We start from the raw sequence: 26,232 nt of genomic DNA, 5'->3' as shown, positions 1-26,232 counted from the left end.
ATACGGGCAAGTTGAACATCAAGAGGCCCTCAGGTGGAAAGAAGAATAACAACAACCAAGCCTTCAGGTTAGAGATGTGACAACTATCTAGGAGATGGAAGTAGGGAAGGGCTTTTTGCAACTTTTGTTAAGTTCTAACTTTTAGCACTTGGTTGTTTAATTGCACACATGATACACAACTTTCCAAATATTATGTATAAAACATAAGTTTATTGTCCCTAGACTTGGAAAATACAGATAAACAAAATGAGAAAAGATAATTCTGGCACTGAAATACAATCACAGTTAACATTCTGTATCTCTCTTTCCAGATTTCTGTTGCTCTAGCTCTCTCACTTTTTCTTTAAGTGTAATTATATACACACAATCTCATTTTTTAATGTATTAATTTATATATTCAAATATATGTAAAACATGTATCATATTGCACATGCCATTCAGAATCTTTTTCTTCTTAACAATCATGTACATTACTCCCTGAAATATAAATTTGATTATGGTAGAGACCTTGCTTGTTCATGGTTCTGTCCTTAGCATCTAGAATAGTACCTTCATGTAGGCATCCAATAATACCTACTGACAGAATGAATAGTGCATGAATATTGTTCCAGGGAAATCAAGTATAGCTATGTATGCACATAGCATATTAATATATAATATACATAATTAAATATAGGTATACAATGAACGTCCCAGCACCATCATCTGTATGCACTAATCCTGTCTGCCCCAGGTCAAATGCTACCTCTATCAAACCCACCTCACCTTCCCCTGACTCTCTCCTTCCAGCTATCCCTCCTCTGACTACCATGGGTTGTTTCTTTACCTTTCATTGGCACTTAACATTTTCTATCTTGTTTTATAGTTATTTCAGTCTGTGTTTCTTCATCTGAACTCAGAGTAGTTTCAGTATAGTATCTAAGTCTAGTTTATTTTTGTAATAATAATAATAGCAAAAATAATTCTATGCATGTATTCATCATTTTATGCGTCAGGGATTGTATGGTTACATGTGCATTCTTATAATCACAGAAAGAAGGTGTATTAGTTTGCTATGACTGCCATAATAAAATACCACAACTAGCTAACTTAAACAACAGAAATTTATTTTCTCACAGTTTTGGAGGCTTCGAAGTCCAAGATCAAGGTGCCAGCAGTGCTGAATTCCTCTGGCCTACAGATGGTCATCTCTTGCTGCTTCTTCACATGGTCATTTCTATACACACATGCACCCCTGTGTCTCTTCCTCTTCTTAAAAGGACACTAGTCATACTGGATTAGGGCCCTACCACAATGGCCTCATTTTAACATAATTATCACTTTGAAGACCTTATCTCAGAACTTCCCTGGTGGCCCAGTGGCTACGACTCCATGCTTCCCATGCAGGGGGCCTGGGTTTGATCCCTGGCCAGGGAACTAGATTCCACATGCTGCAACTAAGAGTTTGCGTGCCACAACTAAAGATTCCGCATGCCACAACTAAGATCCAGCCCATACGCAGCTGATCAGTCATTTCTGACTCTTTGCGATCCCATGGGCTGTAGCCCGCCAGGCTCCTCTGTCCATGGGATTCTCCAGGCAAGAATACTGGAATGGCTTGCCATTTCCTTCTCCCAATCCCAGTCCAGGGATTGAACCCAGGTCTCTTGCATTGCAGGCGGATTCTTTATCATCTGAGCCACCAGGGAAGATTAAGATCTGGCACTGCCAAATAAATAAATGTTTATTTAAAAGATCTTAGTTTGGGACTTAACATATGACTCTTAATAATAATTCTACCTATACGAGAGGTATTATGATTTTTCACATTTTATAGATGAGTTATCTGAGCTTCAGAAAGACAAAATGACTTGCCTGAAGTAGAAATGAGCCTTTCGTTCAAGCCCATCTCTCCAGAATCTGTTCTGTGGAACCGCTGTTCCCCTCACCGTTACCTCTCACCACCTGCTCCCAGATCATTTGCAGTGGTGCCTGTGTACATGGTAGCTGCTCAAAGAGTTTATGTTGAGTAAGTAAATGAAACACAGATTGTGAGCTGGCTAATGATGAAAGAATAGGCCCTGAGATTGGGATATCCAAGCGGCTTGACCTGAGGGCTGGGAGGGAATTGAAAGCATAGATATAGGGAAATAGTTCAAAGTGGCCCATCTAATATTCTCCTCTTCAATAGTCAGAAGACATGAGGACAATGAACCTTTCTCCAGAAAAAATAATTTAGGCAATTTAGACAGGAGATTCCAGCCCAACAAAAGCAGGAACTTGACAGTAACAACTGTGTGTCTTCAGAAGGGCTAAGATATTGTTTGGTGTAAAAAACAGATGAATAAAAAATCTGAGACCTAGATTTGCTGCTGCTGCTGCCAAGTCGCTTCAGTCATGTCTGACTCTGTGCGACCCCATAGATGACAGCCCACAAGGCTACCCTGTCCCTGGGGTTCTCCAGGCAAGAACACTGGAGTGGGTTGCCATTTCCTTCTCCAATGCATGAAAGTGAAAAGTGAAAGTGAAAGTGAAGTTGCTCAGTCCTGTCCGACTCTTAGCGACCCCATGGACTACAGCCCACCAGGCCCTCCGTCCATGGGATTTTCCAGGCAAGAGTACTGGAGTGGGGTGCCATTGCCTTCTCCGGAGACCTAGATTTAGGTGAATACAAAAGATGAAAGTTAAATCGGCAAATAATGGGAAACAGATCATTGGGATATTGTCTAAAAGAAGGGAAGTACAGGTAAAATTCTAGAATTTAGACACAGTGAACAGAAAGGTGCCACTCTATCAGAAAGTCTACCTTCACAATAAACAATAGATTTAAAAGGTAACAATGTTCTCTCCAGCTTTCTCAGCTTCCAAACTGTAGCAGACACTTTCAAGTGCCTCACCCTTACCCTCCTGGTCCTTAACCAGTCATCCTGACTTTCAGATGCCAACCCCTGAGTACCTCTGCCAGCTTTCTTCAGCCCCTGGAGTCTGCTCTGTTAATGTGGGTGAAAGACAAGAAGTGCCAGAGAATTAAAAGAAGCAGCCCTCAGCTAGTTACTGGCAGGAGTTGGTGGACAAATGCCCCAAATCCCTTGGCACTTTGGTAGAATATGTAGATACAGAGTCTATACTACCTCCCAGAGGTCCCCAAAGCCTCGGGTGTCCCTAGTAAAAAATCACTTTAGAACACATTATTTATCCACCCCCTTACCTTCCTTGCTTTACTTTCTCATTTCACCATGGATGTTTCCTGGGATCACTTCCCAAATAAATTACTTGCACTTAAATCTTTGTCTCAGAGACCTGCTTCTGGAAGTAGAGGAAGGAAGTAGGGCATGTTTTAGGGGCAGAGCATGTACATAGATTCCTAATCCAGCTGCCCCTTACATTATAGCTTTCTCCTCTATGACATCTCCACTTGTGGGAGAGTTAGCAGAAGGTGGCAGTTAAGGAACCAGTCTTGAAAAATCCCCTCCCAGAAAAATTTCCTCATGTTTTAAAAGATGAAACAGAAATTAAATGTGCCCTATATTCCAGGGTCTCAGATTTAACACAGATTTTCCAAAGTGATTTTTAAATATGTATTGTAGTTCTGCCACTAAAGAATATATACCCAAAAAAGTTCCATGGATATATATTTGAGAAATGCTGAGTTAAAGTCAATCGGGATTTTTAAAGCAGGAATTCTTCTAACATTTTTATGCTAAGGGATACTCAAAATACCCAAGAAGGGGATAGAGTGTGGAACATCTCCCAGTTTACTTCCCTAAGAGCCTCTTTTGGGGCTAGTGGTCCACAGAACATGTAGAGGGAAACACTGCCTATTTCTAAAAGAATCCTTAGGAAGCCCTTCTACAGTCAAGTCTTGGTCTCCTTATTTAGCACCATCTCCTATCACTCTTTTGTCTGCTCCCATCTGCTGCCCAGACTTCAACACAAAGGTGTTTCTCAGAATCTTCTAAACATATCAGGCCTGTTGATGACTCTTGGTTTTTGTGCATGCTACTTCTCAGCCTGGAAAGGCATCATTCACTTTCCCACCTGGTGAATTCCTCAGTTGATCTTTCCAGACATGCCCAGAAATTACTTCCTGTGGACAAGCTCCTCTGGCAACCTACATCTTATTTAGTTTTCTGTTCCCAGCATTTTCAAGGGGCCTAGAACCCTCATGGCAGAGACTTGTATGAATGAATGCAAGAAACATATGAGTGAAGTGAGGTATAAGGCAGTTAAATGATGCTGGACAAGTCATACTTCTTTGAGTCCAAAGCCAGAAATAGAATGAGGGCTTCTTACTCATAGTCTGGGCTCATCCCACTACCTCTGTCCATATTCCAGAAATCAGTGATATTCTTCAGGGAATTTTATTATTTTAAAAAACTGTGATAAAATATACACAGTGTAAACTTTACCTTCTCAACCATTTTCTAGTGTATAGTTCAGTAGTGTTGAGTACATTCACATTGCTGGGCCATCAGTCTCCAGGTCTCACTCTTTATCTTTCAAAACTGAAATGGTATACCCATTAAACAATAACTCCCCATTCACCCCTCCCCTAGCCCTTGCACCCACCATTCTACTTTCTACCTCTATGAATGTAACTACTCTAGGTACCTCATATAAATGGAATCCTACTGTATTTGTCTTTTTGTGATTCGCTTTATTAGCATAATGTCCTCTAGTCTAGTCTATTGTAGCATGTGACAGAGTTCTTTCCTTGTTAAGGCTAACATGCCATTGTATGTTTATATCATGTTCTGTTTATCCATTCCTTTGTGATGCCTGCTTTGGTGGCTTCCCCCTTTTTGATATTGTGAATAATACTGCTATGAACATGAGTATATAGATATCTCTTTAGGACCCTGCTTTCAATTCTTTGGGTATATCTAATGCATCTTCTTTGACTCACATTTAAGTTTAACATTTTCCTTTATGGTCAGAAAGGTACTGAATAATGATCTCAACCTTTCTCTTGTTAGCTATCACCAGCAGCATGAAACAAGCAATTTGATAAAGAACAACAGTGTGTCAATTAGGACACTTTGATTAGCTGTAAAAGAAACCAGTTTCCACTAATCTAAGCCAACATGGCATCTGGTCCCATCACTTCATGGGAAATAGATGGGGAAACAGTGGAAACAGTGTTGCACTTCATTTTTTGGGGCTCCAAAATCACTGCAGATGGTGATTGCAGCCATGAAATTAAAAGACACTTACTCCTTGGAAGGAAAGTTATGACCAACCTAGATAGCATATTCAAAAGCAGACACATTATTTTGCCAACAAAGGTCCATCTAGTCAAGGCTATGGTTTTTCCACTGGTCATGTATAGATGTGAGAGTTGGACTGTGAAGAAAGCTGAGCACCGAAGAATTGACGCTTTTGAACTGTGGTGTTGGAGAAGACTCTTGAGAGTCCCTTGGACTGTAAGGCGATCCAACTGGCCCATTCTAAAGGAGATCAGTCTTGGGTGTTCTTTGGAAGGAATGATGCTAAAGCTGAATCTCCAGTACTTTGGCCACCTCATGCAAAGACTCATGACTCATGACTCATTGGAAAAGACTCTGATGCTGGGAGGGATTGGGGACAGGAGGAGAAGGGGACGACAGAGGATGAGATGGCTGGATGGCATCACCGACTCGATGGACGTGAGTTTGAGTGAACTCCGGGAGTTGGTGATGGACAGGGAGGCCTGGAATGCTGCAATTCATGGGGTCGCAAAGAGTCGGACACGACTGAGCGACTGAATTGAAGTGAACTGAAGCAATGCGGAGATTTATTGGAAAGGTGTGAGGATATCTGAGTTACCCAATGAAGAGTCAACCTCACGCAAGAAAAGGCAGTACTAGGCTGCAGGAACTAGGAGGACCAGACCTCCAAGTTGCCCTTGGGACTCTCCATCTCTGTCTCCTCTCTCTTCTTCCTGTATGCCTGCTCTAATTTTTTTTTCCCCCTCATTGAGCTCTGGTTCCACCTGGAAGAAAAATGGAATCTGAATCCCCTTGTAATCAAAAATGAGGTCTGGCTGCTCTCTGTCCAAAGCTGATGAAGAGGCAAGATTGGTGGAAAGGAGGAGGGGTGTGTTGAGGGTGGGATCCTGTCCAAAGGCTGACTCCCCCTACCCCCAATCCCCAACATTAGGAGGCAAGAGCTTTTATAGACAGAGGGAGGCAGCTGCATGGGGCTACATGCAGAAACAGCACAGTCAACTCTGATAGTTATCTTGAAACTGGTCATCGGTGGTCTAACCATTGTCATGTTAATTGTATGTTTTACAATTAACTGTAAAAGTACAGTTAATCTTCAGTTCCACGGTCAGTTTGTTCCTATTTCTCTGAGGTCAATTCTTGAAATTTTGACAGCTTATGTCATGGCTACAGCTTGGTCATCACATAGCTAACTTCTTCCACCTGGTGGGGATTTCAGTATCTATAAGACAGCTCACAGGACATGGCTCAAAATGTTATCTATAGCCCTTGAGGAGGAACTAAAAGGTCCTTGACTTTGCTTAATGACTAAATTATTATTATTTGGTCTCCTTTGACTGTTTTCCTTTATTTCTGCATTTTCTCACTTCTCTGATTAAACTTATTCTTTGGCTAAAGTTTCTCCACAGACGAAAGGCAGGCTGAGGACATGGAGGGGAAGGACCATGGAGTCCTGCTCTGTTTCACTCTTGCTTTCACATTCATGGCTTTAGCCCCTGTAAAGACACTGGCTTAATTCAGTCTCAAACTCAGCATCCCAAATCCAATACCCCAAAATCTCAGTCCCAGATCCAGTATCCCAGGGAAGACTGTTTTTGTTGAGCCCCCAGCCTCTAATAAAGTATGGCTAGGAAGGCATAGTCAAGTTGTATAACATGGCTGCTCTCAGTGCAACAATGTGAATATATACACTGGAGAAGAGCAGACAGTTGCCAAAATATCCGGAAGGTCCAGAATGACAGTATGTCTGCTAATACCTTAGTATACAGAGCTGAGAGTGAAAGCAATGGAATGAGAAAACATTCAACCACACCTACCCCTGACAAATGAAGTCTCTCATGGAGCCAAGGGGATGGTACTGTTTAGGAAGCCATGAGCTCCAAAGAGGAAAAACACTTTAATCAAAATTCTGCTTCAGCAACCAAATGAATCCACAGATAATGAGGCAGGAAAAATGCCTGCAAGCCCTGAGAACTCTTTAGATAAGTGTTTGTGTCATAGGGCAATTCCAACAAGAGACTCATGAGAGGAAAAGAAAAAAAATAATGTTTTCTATGGTATCAAACAAGTCCAGAGGCCAAGATTAAAAGGAAATAAGAACAACACCAGAGAGATCCTGGACTATAACATTTCCAGGAGAGAAAGCCCAAGTTCAGGTACCTCCAAGGCATCTTATTTGATAATTAGATGGAGAAATGCAGTTGGCTACAGGAAGCAGAAAGAAGAGTAGAAAACTATGACTAAGAATCAAAGCTAAAGCTCACATCCCCTGTGGCCTGCCTCTGGGAAAATGTTTCTCCTGTTTGTTCATTGATTCTGAATGTTAAGTAAGTCTTTCCAGCAGTGGTTCCAGAGTGCTGGAGCAATGCATTTCAGACAGCAAGTGAAAAATGAGGGCTGCAAAGTTCAGAGAATAATAGAAAATTAAATCTTAACTGAGCTGCTGTAAATATCACAGCCAGCAAACAGAGCGCATCAGCAAACTCTACGGGCAGGGAGGATAATAAATTTCTCCCCTCCACACAAAAATTACCAGTGGTACATAATAGGGTATTCTAGGTTTGGGGGTAAGGAGGTAGTAATGAGGAGAGAGAAAGAAAGGAAAACAAGTGAGATTTGTAAATTAAAAGAGCTCTTTAGTAAAGAGCTCCTTTTCTCAGCCAAAGCCAACAACCCAGCTTAAATGACCCTCTTGTCCAGCTTAAATGGCCCTCACCAACTGCAAACTCCCACAGCCCATTAGCTCTTTCACAGCACTCATCATTTTAGGGCATCTGTTTGTGCACATGTCATATCTCCACAGCAAGATTGTAAACCCCAGAAGTCAAAAGAGAGAGGGGGCTTGTCTCCTTTGTTCATCTTTGTATGCCCCACAGCATCCAGAGAACTGGTATTTATTCACTGCCTCCAACATGCCATGTTCTGGGTGCTACCTTAGGGTACGGTATCCCCCTTGGGCCCGCCAAGCACCCTGCAAGGGAAGGAGGGCTAGCACATATGGCTGAAGAAGAGACCAAAGCTCAGAGCAGTAACCTGCCTAAATCCACACCACGATGGAGCTGAGACTGGAGCTCAGCTCAGTTCAGTTCAGTCACTCAGTCGTGTCCCACTCTTTGCAACCCCATGAATCGCAGCATGCCAGGCCTCCCTGTCCATCACCAACTCCCGGAGTTCACCCAAACTCACGTCCATCGAGTCGGTGATGCCATCCAGCCATCTCATCCTCTGTCATTCCCTTCTCCTTCTGCCCCCAATCCCTCCCAGCATCAGAGTCTTTTCCAATGTGTCAACTCTTTGCGTGAGGTGGCCAAAGTCCTGGAGTTTCAGCTTTAACATCATTCCTCCCAAAGAACACCCAGGACCAATCTCCTTTAGAATGGACCGGTTGGAACTCCTTGCAGTCCAAGGGACTCTCAAGAGTCTTCTCCAACACCACAGTTCAAAAGCATCAATTCTTCGGCCCTCAGCTTTCTTCACAGTCCAACTCTCACATCCATACATGACCACTGGAAAAACCATACCCTTGACTAGATGGACCTTTGTTGGCAAAGTAATGTCTCTGCTTTTGAATATGCTATCTAGGTTGGTCATAACTTACCTTCCAAGGAGTAAGTGCTCAGATATACCTAATTCCAAAGCCTAAACTTTTTCCTCCTTGCTACATTGGTACTTAGCAAATAGCCATCATATTTTTTCTAATAATCTTGCAGATTACAGGAAAAATAGCTAATACAAAAGACTTTCTCTAAACCAGGTCCTGGAGTAGATGCTTTCCATGAATTATCACATTTAATTATCACATATAATTATTTATTATCACATTTAATCCTTACCACAGCCCAAGGGTTTTGTAGTATTGTTGTTCCTGTTTAATAAACAAGAAAACTGAGGCACAGAGAGGTTAATAAAATCATCTAAATCTTATAGTGTGTGCTTTCAATCATTATCCTACATTGATTTCAAAATAAAAATAAATAAATAAACACATATACACAAACGAGCCAGCATGTTTGGAGTAATTACTCTGCATCAGGCTTTGTGAATTTTCTAACTTAGTCCTCATTACAGTCCTTGGGGCAAAGCAGTGGTTCAGTAAATCAGGGAATGAGGAACAACTGAGGATAAAAACAGAGCCACAATTATCACTGGTTGTTAAGGTAGAAAAATCCAGAAACTCATCTGTGTTTGCATTGGTAAACCACAGGTCCCAAGCTATGAAGGGTCAGCGAATGAGTATGAGAAGCATAAGAGCAATCAGACAGGAGAAAGGATTTTAGTTTGAAAAATGAGTGCTGTATAAGATCAATAACAACCTACCCAGTATGAACAGGCCTCTGTTATTACTGTAGCATCTTGAACTGTGCCAGAAAATCAGCATTTACAAAAAACACAAACAGAAGGCTTCAACTTTGTCTTGATTATATTTCAGAAATTCAGCCTTCCCAAGCTGATAACAAATCTGCGGGATACACCAAGAAGAATTAGATTATTCTGTAGTTGCCTTGGGAGTGTAGAGAGCACTGGACAAAAAATAAAAACGCTGGGGGTTCTACTTCTGGATCTCTCAGCTTTCTTCATCATTTGCACTATCCACCAATGCTTCTGTACCACCCTTGAGGTTAGGAATGGCCGTATGTCTTGCTTTGGTCAATGAAATATGAACAGCAAAGATGTGTTCCTTTCAGAGGGAAGCTTTAGAATCAGCGCATTGTTCGCAATGCTCTCTCTTCCTCTGTCATGATGACACATGATGTTCTAGATGACATCTGTCTAGACGTATGCCAAAGTAAAAATTATATGGAGCAGAGCACCTAGTTCATTTACAGCAGGAACATAGCATGGATGAGAAATAAATGTGTTGTTTTAAGACATGGACATTTTGCTGTTTGTTACTGTAGCGTAACTTAGCCCAACCTGACTGACACACCAACTAATGATGCGTGTGACCTTAGGCCGGCTGGTCATTCACTGCACTTTACTGACTGGGTATCAGCTTCATTTGTGCAAACCTAAGGAATGAGCCTAGAATAGGGAGGTTTAACATGGGGGCCCAATGAGTGGGCTTCAGGATACAATGAACCCTTAAATCATAGGTAATATTCTGTGTGTGTGTGAGAGAGAGAGAGAGAGAATTTGCAATTTTAAGGGAAGAGGGTTCACAGATTTTCAAATTTTAAGAGGGTTTATGTTACTCAAAATGAGGTTAAGAATCTGGATAATCTCTAAGGCCATTTCCAACTCTAATGTGTTTTGTAGCATCTAGAGTAGAAAAAAATACCTAATTAGGCTCCTCTCTGATCTGGTATTTCAGGAGTTGCCTTGAGTCAGATTTTATTAAGGTTGTTTCAAATAATTAAGTTTAAGAGTTCTGCTTAATAGGATTGCAAATATTGAAATCTCAGGAGGTATTCCTTAGTGAAAAGAGGGAATTCACAGTAATTCTTTTTAAACTAAAGAAGGAAACGTTCTTCATAAACTGAAAATAAGGTCCCAGGTCATATGTGGTGGGTGGAGCAGAGTGGGACCTACTTCTGGTGGAAAGAAAAAAGGGTTTCTCTTCCAAAAATACATCCCCAAATATGAGTTAAGGCCTGAAAGTCCAGTGTAATACTTTAGCTAAAGAAAACGAGCTCTCTTCAATACGAAGATGGTTGAATATACAAGGTTAGAAGAGAGTCTGAGATTTGTAGACAGATAACCTGATTTCAACCCTGTTGGGCCACAGTTTTTCACCTACATAATAGGGATAGTAATACTCAGCTGGAACAGGGAGAGTCCCAGCAGCAAAGAGATAACACACTGAAACAGGGTGACTGAGGAGGTTACATGAGGGACTGACTACAAAGTTGAGTCAGGGGTTCAGAGAAACCAGCAAGACATACTGAAGTACTGGGGGAAGGGACAGAGCAGTAAGCCCTTATCACTCCTAGGTCTGAAGGGACAAGGAGAAAGGACAATTATCATGAGAGGAGAGAGCTACAGCTATAATTAAAGGGAAGGGGTATAAAGTAGGAGCTGGGGCCTTTCAAGAGAAACACAGATGGTATTAATCCCTGGTCCAGCATGGAGGGAGCCAGAGGAAAATGTTTCTTTGTCTTCTCCTCTTGTCCACTTCTATTCTTCTGGGCCTCCCATTGGCCAAACCCAAGGATTAAAAAAAACATGGGCAAGGGAGTCTGTGATATAGTCCACAGAAAGTCCATCTCCTGGGGACAGACAGGACAGAGAAAGTTAGAGAGAGGATATGAAGGGGAAAATGATCATTCCAGCTCTTGGGGTCATTGTAAAGATTCAAAGAGATAACATTTAGAAGCATAGGAAGCATTATATAATAATATGAGCTATTGTTTACCCTTTTCATGAATGAATACTTCACACCCTTCGCTAAAAGCAGATTCTGCTAAGGCTGTGTAGGGAGACAGTCCTTGGCTCTGAGAATGCAGGCGAGGGGACAGGGATAGACATCCAGGCCTCAGAGTGCAGCCACTTTGCTTAGGGAGGTGGGTTGGAGGTTGAAGAGCTGTTTCTGAATGCTTTGACTCAGGATGAACCAGAATATTGCACTGCAGGAATGGAACTGCTGAGACTTGTCTGCCATCCCCCAGAACACTGTTTATGGTGGCCAAGACACCAGCCCTTCTGTGACTCTTCCTGCTTCCATCCCTAATAGTTCCTGTTTTCTGGTTGCTTAGAAGAGATACCTTTCTAAGCAACAAGACCTAGAATCGAAAAAGCTTCTTGTTTACATGTCAGGAGATGTATTTCCAGATATGTGCATAGATGCCAAAATACTGACTTCTTGTTCAAAATGTGGTCCTGCAATGTGTGGGCTGTGTGAGACTCAGTAGCAGTTTTCAGATTTGATTACTCTGAAGCGTGTTCCCTCACTAACAGGCACACATGTACTTAGCTCAGGAGTGATATGCCAAACATGGACAGGTTTTGGTGAATCATTCTTTCACAGTACTCGGTAAAGGCAGCTTCCTCCAAAGATTGTGGGGCAATAGCATCAGGAGATCGTGACTTTTCTACTGAGAGTCCTAACCTGAGGAGAGACAGTCAACCTTTTGATCTACTCAGTTTCCCTTCTTCCTTCTTGAAGAAAATGCCCCTCCTTTATTGCATGGGGTCTGGGTGAGACTGTGAACATGTGACCTAAACTGGACAAGTCAGAATTGTTTCCCCAAGGATGTTCCCAAGTTTGGGAAGATCATTGAAGCTTATCAACTCATTGGTGGAACTCCCAAAAGACTGCTCAGTCATTTCTGCCTCCTGTAGATCTCAAATAAGCCTAGACTCTCTTCTGTAGGGGCTTCCCTGGTGGCTCAGTGGTAAAGCAGGAGATGTGGGTTCGATCCCTGGGTCAGCAAGATCTCCCAGAGAAGGAAATGGCAACCCATTCCAGTATTCTTGCCTGGGAAATCCCATGGACAGAGGAGCCTGGCAGGCTACAGTGCATGACGTTTCAAAAGAGTTGGACACTATTTAGCAACTAAACCACCACTGCTGCCCTTCTATGGTTGCTCAGCATTTCTTCTCATCCTCTGACATACTCTGTATCCTTTTAATTCATTATTCTTTGGTTTACATTAGTTACCTAGGCCAGACACACAGGGATGGTCCAAGTGTGAGGACTGCCAAGAATGATAACTTGGATGAGGTTTTAACAATGCTTTAACTGCAGTTGATTCCCAAACCAGCCAATAAGCAAATTATAGACACAGGAGAGGACACATATGAGTGAGTGGGTCCTAGCTCTTCATAGAGGTATGTCTGAGGTTCAGAGGACAAGGCATCCCCTGTAAAGTAAAACCCCTGTCTTTTATACTTTGAGGCTGAAGTAAGGACCAAGCTTGCATTCAAGAGTCTAACGATGGCCTCAAAAAGAATGACATAATGCCATTGGCAGCAACATGGATAGACCTAAAGATTATCATACTAAATCAGAAAGACAAATACCATACATCAGTTATATGTGGAACCTAAAATATAACACATGAACTTATCTATGAAAAAAATAGACTCAAAGATGTAGAGAACAAACTGTGGTTGACAAGGGGGAGAGGTGAGTGGGGGAGGGATGGATTGGGAATTTGGGATTAGAAGATGCAAACTACTTTGTAGAGAATGGATTAACAACAAGGTCCTACTGTGTAGCACAGGGAACTACAATATATTCAATAGCCTGTGATAAACCATAATAGAAAAGAATACAAAAAAGAATGTGTGTGTGTGTGTGTGTGTGTATCTATATATATATACACATGCTCAGTTGCTCAGTCATGTCTGACTCTTTGTGACCCCATGACCTATAGCCCACCACATTCCTCTGTCCATGGAGTTTTCCAGGCAAGAATACTGGAGTGGGCTGCATTTCCTACTCCATAGGATCTTTCCAACCCACGGATCAAACCCACGTCTCTTGCGTCACCTGCATTGGCAGGTGAATTCTTTTCCACTGCACCACCCGGGAAGCCATACATACACATATACATGTATGTATAAGTGAATCACTTTCCTATACAGTAGAAATTAACACAACATTGTAAATCAACTGCATGTCAGTAAAAGAAATTTTAAAGAATAAAAATAAAAGAGTCTAATAGTAAAAACTTTGTTGTTCTAAAGTGTTATATTTCCTATGAGCTTCCACTGAGCTAACAATAGGCTTGGTTAGGCCGTTATCACTGTTGGTCAAAGCCCGTCTATATCCCTGTAGCCCAACATCTTTGCAGGTAGGGCTGTTAATACACAACTCCTCCATAACCTGAGTCCAACTTCCTTTCTGTCTTATAACTCACTGTTCCCTTTCACCTACTCTATAGAATTATTATGGGGAAAATACATTTATGTACATTATCAGTAATTCTTTTAACATATCAGCAAGGTAAGAATTATGTAACCATTTTATAGATAAAGGAATGAAAGCTCAGATAAGAGATTTAAGTTATTACACTGTGCAGGAATTCAAACTCAGATCTTTTTACCTTCAAAATCCACACTCCTGCTTTATCCTATCCTGCCCAGTTTTTGATCCCAGTTCTGATTCTAATTATTTCATTCCCTTGAACAAGCACTTCTCCAGGCTCTGTTGTGAGGAAGCTCATCACCACATCTCTTTACAAAATTGCTGGGACAGGATGGAGAGGAAACAGAGGAGAGTATAGGGTTACATGACCAAGGGATTTCTGATTAACTATGAAACTATGTAGCTGTTTCTATTCTTTTTGCATTTTTCAATGGCTACTTCTTAAAAAAAATGAGACACAAATATTCTATCTTTGATTTGGAATTAGAAATTCTCCTACCCACCCTAAGAAAATGAAAAGCCCCAGAGGAAAGTGTTTCAGACTATTTTATCTCTCTCTGCGTGTATTTCTTTCTATATTTGCTTTCCAAGGCTTAGACGTTCTCAGAGGCAGGTTCTCTTTTCAAATTACCCGCCAAGGGACTTCCCTGGTGGTCCAGTGGCTAAGACTCCTTATTCCCAATGCAGGGGCCTGGTTTCGATTCCTGGTCAGGGAACTAGACCCTGCATGCTGCAACTAAAAAGATTCCACATGCCACAACTAAAGGTCCCACAAGCTGCAACGAAGACTGAAGATCCTGTGTGCTGCAACTAAGACCTGGGACAGCCAAAAAAATATTTAAAAAGAAAATAACCCCCAAATATCTCCTACACTGACAGTATAGTTGCTGGGATCACCATCATCATTGTCCTAGGATATTTAATGCTAGTTTAACCACTCATCTTAAGCCCTGAAGGAGCCAGAAACTTAGACTAAAGGGTTCTTTCATCCTGTTTCCTGAATCCCAAGTGTGTTCAGGTGGTTAACACCAAGGAGGAGAAAAAAGGGAGCTTCTGTGATCCAGGAATCAGGCTGCATCTGAGAACCTGTCCATTCTAGAACAAATTCTTAAATCAAGCAACCCTGCCCCAGAAGCCCTTCCCCCAACTCCAAAGTATTGGTTTTCATCTCAGACAAAGGAAATAATTGGATTTCTGCACAGAGTTCTGTGATATACTCCTGCCAGCTGCATGGCCGTAAAACCATTAATTCCTTGCAGAGCATTTTATCTCTGCAAGAGGAAGAAGAGGGAGAAACACTTAGCCCAAGTGAAAGGGAAACATTTTCTAAGTGGCGCAATGTGAATTCTATTAACACAGAATCCATCTCAACTGGACTGAAGTTCTGGTCAATATTTGAGAATAAAAGCCAGAGAAATTGGAACAGAACAGAGTTCTACCTTCAAGAGCAACCATGTCCGTCATGCAGCAGTTTCTGGCAAAGAGTGTAGAATTCCAGTTCAAGCTGTGTCTTTCTCTCCTTCTAACTCTTGGCTTTGACATCCGTCTCCAACACATCATCACCCACCAAGTGAGAAACAAGCCAGTCTCTCCACTTCCTCTGCCTAGGTTTGCTTTCAACTCAGTAGGGCTTAAAATGTTCATGAGATGTTCCCGGGGTCAAATATTTGTGAATCAAATATACTCCAGAAAATGTTGCTTAGTTGCTATGTCCAACTCTTCTGTGACCCCTTGGACTGTAGCCCACCAGGCTCCTCTCTTCATGGGATTTCCCAGGCAAGAATACTGAAGTGGGTTGTCATTTCTGTTTCCAGAGGATCTTCTCGACCCAGGAATTGAACACGCATTTCCTGCTTGGCAGGCAGATTCTTTAACACTGAGCCACCTGGGAAGCCCCCAGAGAAAAAGCAGGGGCTGGAGAAACACAAAGGCATATATGCAACACAGCCTTTGCCCCAGGAAGCCTCCAGAAGAGCACATTGAATTAGTTATTTAAAAGGTTTATGGGGAAGTGGAAAACACCAATTGATAAACAGTGGAACACTGAATACACCCCCACTGAGGGAACAATGTAACAAGGACCCTCACCAGGCATCTCATTGCAGTTATCTGTAATATTCTTACCTATGCAAATAAGGTTCAATGAAAATTAACTCCGCATTCTGTTTAATATTTTAAGATTCAGTCATATTTCAGGCTGATGAGAAAACTTTCAAGGGTGTGACTAGTTATGAGTATCACTCCAAATTTTTTTTTGAGTCTCCCCCGTGTTACCTACGCAATAAAAACTTGAGCTCATGGAAACCAGTACTTCTCTCTCTAATGGGACTAACCCTCTGCAGGCAAGAGACCAAACAAAAGTTAAAGTTTGAGCAAAATAGCTTTAGTTAAGGAGTATCCTCTGGTCCAAACTTTGCTGCATAATCCTTCAAACTTAGAGAGAAATTCTTGTCACTTGTTTCAAACATTATTTTTTCAACCACTTTTAGTTAAGACAATTGAGGTTAGCACCTCTGTTTGAACAGCTGCTCACCATTAGCAGAGTAACTACTCTCTGACCTGGGGGGATCCTAAAAAAGGGGCAAACAGAGTGACATCCTTTTCCCTTCAGTCAGAGCTCACTGACCTTGGCCTTGCATCCTTTTGCTCAACTCTTTCTTCTCACCTTCTAAAAGAGTTTTCAAAACAGATCCCCTTGGGAGATTTTCACAAGGAACATGGATTTGCCTTGCCATCCTCTTGGAGTTTTAATAGTTGAATTTAAGGGATTTTGGAGGAGGGGGCTTGTAGCTGGAAAAGAACTCAAAGCTAGCCTACAAAGGATGGTCCTACATTATGTTAACTGAGCACCAGACACCATTAGGGAGTTTTCATATAATTACTATGAAAAGAAAGAACCACAAATGTTGAATGTCAGCCAGGAAATAAGTAGGTTACATTTGTGCAGATGGTTAATATTAGGGGGAAGGATATCCAGATTCATGATTTTATTTTTCCTTAACAGCAATATCAACAAAACAAGGCAATTCTTTTCGGGCATTTGAGGTGAAGAACTCAAGTTGTTCATATTTAGGCTTCGTTCATGGCTAATTTCTATTAGTCAATTGTCATCTATTGACCATCACTGCAAGGCTAGATTATTCCTAGGATGAGACGCCTAAAGGGTTGTTTTATTCAATTGCTGGCTTCCACATTCATCAAGATTGTTAAAATTGTTTAAGTCTAGCTAAGTAAAACACTGCACTTGGACTTGCCCATTTCCCTGCAAAGTTAATTATGTTTTAAAAATGTCCCCTCTGAATTATAATTGTGAATGGTTACACACAGTATTGGGTTGATAGTCTTTTTATCCCAAACAGTCTACTAATGTGCTGATTGGTGCAATAGTACACATCTGCTAAAGGAATGAAGAGCATTTCCTGAATATTCTTTGCTTTCTCCTCCTGTATGGGTATATTTGAGATAGTGAAGAAAGTAGAGGAACAACTATGGAGAGAAGAAGGGAGACTTAAATGTATGGAGGGGATTCACCCTCCCTTTCACCTCCACACCAACTTCCAAGCCCAACTCTGAGTGAAAGGCATATTTAATGCCATTTGTTTATTTAGATTTTCCAAATGATAGGCCATTTACCCCTTTTGTTGTTGTTCAGTCAACTCTTCATGTCTGATTATTTGCAATCCCACAGACTGCAGCATGCCAGGCTTCCTTGTCCTTCACTATCTCCCAAAGTTTGCTCAAATTCATGTGCATTTGAGTCAGTGATGCTTTCTAACCAGCTCATCCTCTGCTGCCCACTTCTCCTTATGCCTTCAATCTTTCCCAGCATCAGAGTCTTTTCTGATGAGTCAACTCTTAAAGTATTGGAGCTTCATCTTTAGTATCAGTCCTTCCAATGAATATTCAGGGTTAATTTCCTTTAAGGACTGGTTTGATCTCCTCGCAGTTCAAGGGACTCTCAAGAGTCTTCTCCAGCACCACAGCTTGAGAGCATCAGTTCTGTAGTGCTCAGCCTTTTTTATGATCAAACTCTCACATACATAACATCCATACATGACTACTGGAAATACCACAGCTTTGACTCCTCAGACCTTTGTCAGCAAAGTGATGTCTCTGCTTTTTAATACGCTGTCTAGGTTGTTATAGATTTTCTTCCAAGGAGCAAGTGTCTTTGAATTTCATGGCTGCAGTCACCATCCACTGTGATTTTGGAACTCAAGAAATAAAATCTGTCACAGCTTCTACTTTTTCCCCATCTATTTGCCATGAAGTGATGGTCCCGGATACCATGATTTTAGTTTTTTGAATGTTGAGTTTTAAGCCAGCTTTTTCACTCTCCTCTTTTGCCCTCATCAAGAGGCTCTTTAATTTCTCTTCACTTTCTGCCACTGCAGTGATGTCATCTGCATATCTGAGGTTATTAATATTTCTTCTGGAAATCTTGATTCCAGTTTGTGTTTCACCCAGCCTAGCATTTTGCATGATGTACTCCACATAGAAGTTAAATAAGCAGGGTGACAATATACAGCCTTAACATACTCCTTTCCCAATTTTGAAGCAGTCCATTGTTCCCTGTCCAGTTCTAACTGTTGCTTCTTGACCTGCATAGAGGTTTCTCAGGAGACAGGTAAGGTGGTCTGGTGTCCCCTTCTCTTTAAGAATTTTTCACAGTTCATTCTGATCCACACAGTCAAAGGCTTTGGCATAGTCAATAAAGAAGAAATAGATGTTCTTCTGGAACTCTCTTGCTTTCTCAATGATCCAGCAGATGTTGGCAATTTGATCTCTGGTTCCTCTGCGTTTACCTCTTTCAGATCAGATCAGATCAGATCAGTCGCTCAGTCGTGTCCGACTCTTTGCGACTCCATGAATCGCAGCATGCCAGGCCTCCCTGTCCATCACCAACTCCTGGAGTTCACTCAGACTCACGGCCATCGAGTCAGTGATGCCATCCAGCCATCTCATCCTCTGTTGTCCCCTTCTCCTCTTGCCCCCAATCCCTCCCAGCATCAGAGTCTTTTCCAATAAGTCAACTCTTCCCATGAGGTGGCCAAAGTACTGGAGTTTCAGCTTTAGCATCATTCCTTCCAAAGAAATCCCAGGGCTGATCGCCTTCAGAATGGACTGGTTGGATCTCCTTGCAGACCAAGGGACTCTCAAGAGTCTTCTCCAACACCACAGTTCAAAAGCATCAATTCTTCGGTGCTCAGCCTTCTTCACAGTCCAACTCTCGCATCCATACATGGCCACAGGAAAAACCATAGCCTTGACTAGACGAATCTTTGTTGGCAAAGTAATGTCTCTGCTTTTGAATTTACCTCTTTAGGTGACATTAAAAGAGCTGATCCATGTAAATGTATGGCAAAAACCACTACAATATTGTAAAGTAATTAGCCTCCAATTAAAATAAATAAATTAAATTTTTTAAAGGTTATCAACCAGTAACAAACAAGGACCTACTGTATAATACATGGAACTCTGCTCAATGTTATATGGCAACCTGAATGGGAGGAGAATTTGGGGGAGAAGGAATATATGTATATGTGTGGCTGAGTCCCTTCACTCACTGTTCTCTTCAAACTATCACAACATTGTTTGTTAATCGGCTATACTCCAATACAAAATAAACGGTTTTTTTTTTTTTTTTAAAAAGGTTATCAGCCAGGGAGTCATGAAGCATTAAACCATCCACCTAAAGTCACAATGGAGTCCAATGTATACACTATGAAGATACATAATTCATAAGTGAATGAATTATGAATTCATAATTCATTCACTTTGAAAAGATGCAGACAGAAGCTGTACTGTATCATCATAAGGGATTTGGCTTAGATCATACCTGAATGGCCTCCTAGTCACCTCCTATTTTTTTTAATATACATTTATTTATTTTAACTGGAGGCTAATTACTTTACAATATTGTATTGGTTTTGCCATACATCAACATGAATCTACCACGGGTGTACATGTGTTCCCCATCGTGAACCTCCCTTCCACCTCCCTCCCCATACCATCCCTCTGGGTCATCCCAGTGCACCAGCCCCGAGCATCCTGTATCATGCATCGAATCTGGTCTGGCGATTCATTTCACATATAATATTATACATGTTTCAATGCCATTCACCCAAATCATCCTACCCTCGCCCTCTCCCACAGAGTCCAAAAGACTGTTCTATACATCTGTGTCTCTTTTGCTGTCTCGCATACAGGGTTATCATTACCATCTTTCTAAATTCCATATATATGCATTAGTATAATGGCAACCCACTCCAGTACTCCTGCCTGGAAAATCCCATGGATGGAGGAGCCTGGTAGGAGGCAGTCCATGGGGTCATGAAGAGTCGGACACAACTGAGTGACTTCACTTTCACTTTTCACTTTCATGCATTGGAGAAGGAAATGGCAACCCACTCCAGTGTTCTTGCCTGGAGAATCCCAGGGACGGCGGAGCCTGGTGGGCTGCCATCTATGGGGTCGCACAGAGTTGGACACGACTGAAGTGACTTAGCAGCATACTATATTGGTGTTTTTCTTTCTGGCTTACTTCACTCTGTATAATAGACTCCAGTTTCATCCACCTCATTAGAACTGATTCAAATGTATTCTTTTTAATGGCTGAGTAATACTTCATTGTATTTATGTACCACAGCTTTCTTATCCATTTGTCTCCTGATGAACATCTAGGTTGCTTCCATGTCCTGGCTATTATAAACAGTGCTGCAATGAACACTGGGGTACACGTGTCTCTTTCAATTCTGGTTTCTTTGGTGTGTATGCCCAGCAGTGGGATTGCTGGGTCATATGGCAGTTCTATTTCCAGTTTTTTAAGGAATCTCCACACTGTTCTCCATAGTGGCTGTACTAGTTTGCATTCCCACCAACAGTGCAAGAGGGTTCCCTTTTCTCCACACCCTCTCCAGCATTTATCACTTGTAGACTTTTGGATAGCAGCCATTTTGACTAGCGTGAAATGGTACCTCATTATGGTTTTGATTTGCATTTCTCTGATAATGAGTGATGTTGAGCATCTTTTCATGTGTTTGTTAGTCATCTGTATGTCTTCTTTGGAGAAATGTCTGTTTAGTTCTTTGGCCCATTTTTTGATCGGGTTGTTTATTTTTCTGGAATTGAGATGTAGGAGTTGCTTGTATATTTTTGAGATTAATTCTTTGTCAGTTGCTTTGTTTGCTATTATTTTTTCCCATTCTGAAGGCTCTTTTCACCTTGCTTATAGTTTCCTTTGTTTTGCAGAAGCTTTTAATTTTAATTAGGTTCCATTTGTTTATGTTTGCTTTTGTTTCCAATAATCTGGGAGGTGGGTCATAGAGGATCCTGCTGTGATTTATGTCGGAGAGTGTTTTGCCTATGTTCTCCTCTAGGAGTTTTATAGTTTCTGGTCTTACGTTTAGATCTTTAATCCATTTTGAGTTTATTTTTGTGTATGGTGTTAGAAAGTGTTCTAGTTTCATTCTTTTACAAGTGGTGGATCAGTTTTCCCAGCACTACTTGTTAAAGAGGTTTTCTTTTCTCCAAAGAGATTGTCTTTTCTCCATTGTATATTCTTCCCTCCTTTGTCAAAGATAAGGTATCCATAGGTGCATGGATTTATCTCTGGGCTTTCTATTTTTTTCCATTGATCTATATTTCTGTCTTTGTGCCAGTACCACACTGTCTTGATGACTGTATTCACCTCCTATTCACATACCCAGGAAAGCATAATCTTTGGTGCAGCATGCCTTCTAAACACAACCCAATAACTTTATCTGTATTCAACTTAAGACAGAATGACCAGTTCCAATGCAACTAAAATTACTTATAGACTTTGAGATATAAGGGATTTAAATGGCAATTTTGTCTACATTAGACTTCAGCTTTAGTGTCTTTGGAACTAACCCCAAGTAATTTATGACCTCACTATACCCCAAAGATGAACACGTTGACTTCTGAAGCTAATTGTTTCTCATTGTGCTTCATTCTTTCATCCCAGGCACCAGCATTTCCCCCATAAGAAATGCTTGGAAACCGGGAATCATCTTTACCTTAACCTGTGCCTTTATTCAGGTTTCGAGCATGCACTACATGCAAGGCACTCTGCCAGATGCTGTGGGAGAAAAAAAAGAATATGTAAAACAGTCCCTGACCTCATTAAGGCTGAGTTGAGCAGAGTCAGACATGCATACACATGAAAAGATAATTAATAAAGAAAACGTAAGAGCTAAATGACTATGGAAATCATCCGGGCATGGGTGAAGAGCAAGAGTACATGCTGATCCATCCCTGCAACCATGATGAGAGCAAAGGGTGGAGCACACGAGAGAGACTGATAAGAACAGGCGAGGGTCCAGGAAAGCAACAAGGCCTCTGGATTTTGTCTTCTTCATGCTCCATGCAGTTGTCCCCTCCTGTCAGTAGTTTCTACTCCCCCACACATTCCATGTTTGAACTCTAATAGTAGTGACTGGCTAGAATTTTTTGAGCACTGTTTTATATAAAGAACTGTTCCAAATACTTTACACATATAAATTATTTAATCCTCAAACCACTTTATAAGGTAAATTCTCTTATAATTCCTATATCACAGGTAAGGAGACAGGAAGGTAAAGGAGACAGAGAGGTAAACAATCTTGCTCAATGTTAAATATCCAGCAAACTGAACACCAGAATGCCATCCCAGTCTTACTTTTCCATCACACTGACTCTGTGTCATTCAAAATGTCAGTTCTAACCTCAAAAACACAACTCTCATTTGCCTTCTACCACTTAAGAATGTCTGAAACCTCCTTAATTGCCTAAAAAATGACTTACCTTCCTTAGGCTGGTAATTCAAGAGCTGAGCCTCTGCAATCAGCTTTAACCTACCCTGCCAACATGATTGGAGAAGGAAATGGCAACCCACTCCAGTGTTCTTGCCTGGAGAATCCCAGGGACAGGGGAGCCTGGTGGGCTGCCGTATATGGGGTTGCACAGAGTCGAACACGACTGACGTGACTTAGCATCAGCAGCCAACATGATTCTTTTCATCTCTTCTCCATTGAGAGCCCTCCACTCTAACCAAGCTGGTCCACATGTTGGCCCCGCAAGGCACTTATATCTTCCTGACCATGATCACAGATATGGCTTCCAGAGTTCTTTAGATGATAGCCTGCTTGTGTGGTGACAAAACCAGATCCTTACACCAGCAGCAGTCAGACCATTGCAGATCTAAAGGTTTAGCTTCCAAAAATGCAACTCTAGGTTAACTTGTAGTTAGACCACATTCTTCTTAATTCAAAATTCATTCATTATCAACTAAAATTACCAAGTATTGCTTGTTCTGAAATAAGAATTTCTGCCATTCCAGATCTCTTCTACACAGTAATTTTGAAAAAAAATTTTTAAGAAAAGTGCCAGATATTACATACATCCCTTTTCAATTTTATTGTACTAGCTTCTGTTCAATTTTTCCACCCTGAGATTTTAAAAATACTAATTCTTTCCATTCACCTATTAATATTGTCTTAGTAAGATACATTTACATAGCCATCCATATTGTTGATTTTGAAAACTCTTGATATGATTTGGTCCAAAAAGTAGGGAAGATTTTTTTTTCCAAATTGGTTTTGATCCACTAAATCAGCATACTTCAGGTACATTTGTTCAGTCAACTATGAATCCATCTAAATTTTCTGCGGTTTAGTCTACATTTATTTTGTCTGCATAATTATCATAGGGCACTTTATCAAAAGCTTTGCTGAATCTTTTGTTTGCTCCATGCACACATATCCCTGATAACTCTAATAACTTGAAAACCTCAGTGACCTATTTAGAGATAATTGAGTCTTAGTTTATTTATACTTGCTCCTGATGATTTCCACCTTTCTAAGTGCTTTCAAACTACTAGTTTAGTAATTTAATTCAAAATTTCACCAATAACTAGTACCAAGTTTGTGAATTCTCCCTATAAAACTGGAACGTGCCCACTACCATCCTTTGGTAACTTTTATTTTTGCAGTGGTTTTCCAAGGCTGATGTAATGATCCTGTATTAGTTTCCTATTGTTCCTGTAACAAATTACCATATATTTATTGTCTTAAAACAGTATAGATTTGTCATGTTACAGTTCTGGAGTTCAGAAGTCAGAAATCAATACCACTGGCTAAAATCGGTATCAACATACCGAGGTATCAGCATGGCAGCATACCTTCTGGAGTCTTTGAAGGCAGAACACATTCCCTTGCCTTTTCCAGCTTCTAAATGCCACCCATATCACATCTCTAACCTTTGTTTCCATGATCTTCTCTTCTCTTCTCTGGTTTTCCTGCCTCCTTTTTATAAGGATCCTTATGATTACATTTTACCACCCAGATAACCAGGTAAACTCCATCTCAAGATCTTTAAGTTAACCACATCAGTAAAGTCCCTGTAGCCAGGTCAGCAGGGGTCGCTGTCACAGATTTTGGGGATAAGAATGAGAATATCTTTGGAAGAGGCCATTCTGCCTGTTACAAGATCCCAAGATAAACACATAAGCAAGTTGCTTCGATATCTTTGGATATAATGCATTTGGCTTAAGAACTAAATGCATTTTAATGGGCTAATACTCTTACTATCATCTTTACTGTCTGGACTATAGTATTCATTGACATATTAGCATGTCTGTGTTAAAAAACCTTTTCCTTAAGAGGGGAGAGGCAAGTAAAAAAGGCAGCTGAGGGGTTTTGCTTTCTCTGTCATTTCATTTGATACCATCTTCCCCAAACAATGGTCTCTTTCTTTTTTTGTGTGTGTGTGTTTTGTTTTGTTTTGTTACTTTAAAAAATAAGTGAAAACACCAAACATTTTTTAAAAGAATTTTAATTTATTTTTACTGATGTAACATTGGATTTGGAAACAGTGACAGACTTTATTTTCTTTGGGCCTAAAATCACTGCAGATGGTGACTGCAGCCATGAAATTAAAAGATGCTTGCTCCTTGGAAGAAAAACTATGACCAACCTAGACAGCATATTAAAAGCAGAGACATTACTTTGCTGACAAAGGCCCATCTAGTCAAAGCTATAGTTTTTCCAGTAGTCATGTGTGGATGTGAGAGGTGGACAATAAAAAAAACTGAGTGCCAAAGAATTAATGCTTTTGAACTGTGATGTTGGAGAAGACTCTTGAGAGTCCCTTGAATTGCAAGATCAAACCAGTAAATCCTAAAGGAAATCAGTCCTGAATATTCACTGGAAGGACTGATGCTGAAGTTGAAACTCCAATCCTTTGGCCACCTGATGCAAAGAACTGACTGATTTGAAAAGACCCTGATGCTGGGAAAGATTGAGGGCAGGAGGAGAAGGGGATGACAGAGGTGGAGATGGTTGGATGGCATCACCGACTAGATGGATATGAGTTTGAGCAAGCTCTAGGAGCTGGTGATGGACAGGGGTGCCTGGCATGCTGCAATCCATGGGGTCGCAAAGAGTCAGACACGACAGAGCAACTGAATTGAACTGAACATTGGATTGCAACATTATGTAAGTTTTCTGTGTACAACATTATATTTATACTTCTATATACTCTACAGTTTTTGGTTTTAACATTTTCCCAAGTCTCAACTTACAGTCAAAGTTCTGGATATAGCATCTGTACAGATTTGTGCCACATCTGTGGTCTTACATGCATCCTTAGCTATGTGCCCTGTTTCTAAGATTCTGTTTTTGTTCCCTCTAAATCTAAGCTTAGATTTTTCCTGGAGCATGTTGTATTTCTTTAATGTCTTCTCAGAGTCCTTCTCATTAGGATAAACCAAAATTACAGAGTAAGCATTCCTTTTTTTAAAGCTACTTATTCTTCTTAAGTGATAGTCCCTTTTAGAAACTGACTATGGACTCATTTTACCTTTCTCTGATTAAAAAGAATCCAATGGATGTGTCTGAACATGCCCATTTGTTCCCTTTCTCTGCCATTATGAATTCCAGGGTGATTCCGTCACTTCCTCCCATGTGTCTCCCATACCTCTGTTTCACCAACTGCTTTTCTTTTCTGGTCAGAATTCATTTTGTCCTCTAATCAGCTGTTCCACTTTTAGCAATAGGAGTCTCCCAGCAGATGTTTGGAGAGTTAAAGCTGTGACATCACCACATGAGTATTACAGGGCCAAGCAGTCCTTACCTCAACCCCCATCACTTCTGTGCACCCTTTCATCTCTGCCCACAGGTTTCCATACACAATTCTGGACTTTTCCACATGGTACTTTGCTAACATCTAGTGCTATCAGCG

Source organism: Bubalus bubalis, chromosome 3 (genome assembly GCF_019923935.1).
Source record: "Bubalus bubalis isolate 160015118507 breed Murrah chromosome 3, NDDB_SH_1, whole genome shotgun sequence".
Classification (NCBI taxonomy): domain Eukaryota; kingdom Metazoa; phylum Chordata; class Mammalia; order Artiodactyla; family Bovidae; genus Bubalus; species Bubalus bubalis.
Note: the sequence above shows the minus strand (reverse complement) of the source record.